The sequence below is a fragment of the Podarcis filfolensis genome, assembly GCF_964270895.1.
Source record: "Podarcis filfolensis genome assembly, chromosome: 2".
In the NCBI taxonomy this organism is placed as follows: Eukaryota; Metazoa; Chordata; class Lepidosauria; order Squamata; family Lacertidae; genus Podarcis; species Podarcis filfolensis.
Window position 1 is genome coordinate 38,619,328 of NC_139605.1, and position 3,035 is coordinate 38,622,362.

The following is a 3,035-nucleotide window of genomic DNA, read 5'->3' on the forward strand; positions in this document are numbered from 1 at the left end:
TGGAGCAAACCCACCATAATTGCCAAAACTACTAAAGGGTAAAACAGGAGCTCCTTTCAATCACATCGAATGGAATTAGTGCACCATCCACCTTAACCACAAAAAGGAAACTTAGATCCAAGTGCAGCTTTTGGAGGCCCCTGTGAGGACCAGTGTCTCAAAACTAATTTTGCCATCTGTGACACATCCTACATATGTGTAAACATATGTGTGGTTTGCTTGCAGCCTGAACAACACACACACACTCAACTTTGCATCAATTAGAAAATGTCATATTTGTTCAAAGAGTGCAGCATTGGCACTCAGTGGGTTAACAAGGCTAGGGAGGCAGCTGGTGCTTTCATACAGCAGCACTGAATCAAGCAACACAGTTTCCAGGAAGATGAATATCCGTTACCAAGTAGCGCAGCAGAGCCCAAAGCCTGTTCAAAAGGTTTTTATTATTTTGTATTATTTTTGATGGTGTGGTTTTATTACTTTCAATGAACTGGAGTCTCAAAGGTGCCAGCGAATAAGGGATGCTGTAAAGCTGCACCTTGTAGGTTTGTTTCAAGATGCATCTGTCAGCGCTGAAAGAGATGAAAGGGGAAACTGCTTAGCAATGACCCCAGAGCCCAAACCCAGCTCAAGTGTTCCATGGGGCCTTGGCTGAAACAAAAGGAAGATCTGAACAGCTTGCACTGGGACAGTATGGCGAGGATGAAAATTGCACAATTCATACTCTCCACTGGGAATAGAAATCCATTTCCCAGATAGAGCATGTGACATGTATTATGCACTTTTAAAAATGCCTTGCAAATATGCACAGACCTACAGACCCATGCAGTGTGAAAGAGGGGGCTGTGGGAACATATTTCTATCCATGGGTACCCAGAGACTTTTATCATCAGCCACGAGAGAAACAAAAGTAGTCAGAACTCGGTGAAAGGGCTGTTGGTTTTACACATTATCCTGCAGGCTACGGCTCTCATGCTAAAATTAAGCAATAAAACCAATGCAAAAATCTAAATAGGGACAGGGGACTCGTGGCCCTGCAGATGAAGTTGGACTACAGCTCCCGCCAGTAATCAGAAACGATGGGAGTTATAGTCCAGCAATACAGTGGTACCTCTGGTTATGAATGCTTATGGTTATGCATGCTTTAAGTTACAAGCTCCACTAACCCAGAAGTAGTTGCCCCCAGTTGTGAACTTTGCCCCGGGATGTGAGTGAAAGTCTCACATCAGAGGCGTGCTTTCGCTAAATGGCACCTCAGGATAAGAACGATTTCAACCTAAGAACGGACCTCCGGAACGAATTAAGTTTGTAACCAGAGGTACCACTGTATCTGGAGGGCCACATCCTAGCAAGAAAACAAGCAAACAAAAAGCAAAACAAAAAACCAGCAGGAGCTATTCACAACTGAAGACACCCAGATTACCTTCTGAATGAAATTGGGCTTCTGATGTAGAAACTGAGGCCAGAGCAGGGGTGCCAAATTGAATAATTTATTGGGGAGAGAGCAGATAAGCCCTGCCCTGCAATGCCCATCAACTTGGGGGGGACTGGCCCCCTAAAATATTTCATTGGGGGAGTGAAGGGACCTCATCTCCTAGGAGTTAGCTCCTATGGGCCAGAGATAACTTGGTTTCCTTACACACATGGAACGCACACATTTTTTCACACACTCACACCCTTGCTTGCTGAAGTAATGCAATCTTAGGAGCAGAGGACAACATACTATTTTTCTTTAATGTGGAGATAAGCCCTTCATCATCAAAGTGGTTGAGGAAAATAAAAGGAATTATGAGTGGTTGCCTGGAAACTGTGCAAGCATTTCCCCATTCTGTAATAATCTGGAAGAAATAAACAGGAAATGGATTAGCTAGCAGCTACCTGTGCGATTCTTCAAATCCTCATCTTGCCCCCTGCCAACTCCCAATTATTAAGCTTCCTGGAAGCACCAAGGCAGGTGTAAAGCTCCCGTGACAATGACTGCTGCTATTCTTGTCTGAAGAGACTGAAGATAACCTGGGATAGGGGTTTCTTTGTGAGCCAGCTGGCAATTCTTCTTGGAAGAGTTGAATCCGGGGCCTGCCAGTTGCTAACCACTGTGTAAATAATAGCATGCATTCTGATATGGTTAGAGTTCATAATTCATAGCAAACAAGCCATGATCTGAGATAGTAAAGAAAGATGTGTGGTTTACATGCTCTGAGATTACTTGCCTGGGTAAGCAAGAATTGTTGATTCAGGATAATATGACTGAATCAATAATCTTCATTAACTCTGATCACGCCAACCTGTAGATCTAAAGCTGAAGGGTTGCTTTTGTTACAGCAAGGTTAGAGTTCCCCTAAACATACCTGTTAAGTTCCCATTTTATCTACTATTGTTTTCTGGGTTTTGGAATAGATGAAAACAGGAGAAACAGCAAAGAATAATCTCAAGACACATGCTTTAGAGCTGTCAGTCCAAGTTACCTTTGTGAGATCGAAGTTGATAAGGTTCCCTCTCAGACAGGAAGCTTGAGATGAAATTCCCAAAGTCAGGCAGCAAATTAGTTGCAGAGCTCAAAGCACACTCCATGTCTTCTGAACCTCTGTGATGTATCTCAACCACCAAAATAGTCATTTTCTTCAATTTCAAAACAGGGCTCACAATGCTAAACCTGCTGGGGCAAGTTGACTCAAATTCATATCTCTGGAATTAAATTAAGACTCAGTATCGTTCCAAGCCCTGGAGCTTGATGTGAATGCACCAACCACAAGATGCAACTTGTATCAGAGGGTGCTTCCAGACAGTCACTCTTTAGGGATGGGATTCAGCCACATGCCAGGAAATTCTGGCTGCACAATTAAAGCTGAGGTGGAGCTCTTGTGAAACCAACTCACTTCCCCAAACTTGCTTCACCTTCTCCGGTAGTAAGCACAATCTTCACTACCCACATATGTGACTGTAACATCTTGTAGTTTCCTGGTATGCAGCTTAGAACTCCCAGCATAGTGTGGTGGTTAAGAGCGGTAGTCTCGTAATCTGGTGAACCGGGTTCGCTT

At 43.6% G+C, this 3,035-nt stretch overlaps 1 long non-coding RNA gene across 1 annotated transcript; it reads right to left on the minus strand.

Moving 5' to 3' along the window:
• Positions 1-421: 421 nt before the first annotated feature.
• On the minus strand, positions 422-2,754 carry LOC310753343. The gene is made up of 3 exons (XR_014543334.1): positions 2,463-2,754; positions 1,721-1,835; positions 422-569 (listed from the first exon to the last, which is right to left on the minus strand). It is a non-coding gene; the product is annotated as an uncharacterized lncRNA (long non-coding RNA).
• Between the last annotated feature and the right edge of the window lie 281 nt (positions 2,755-3,035).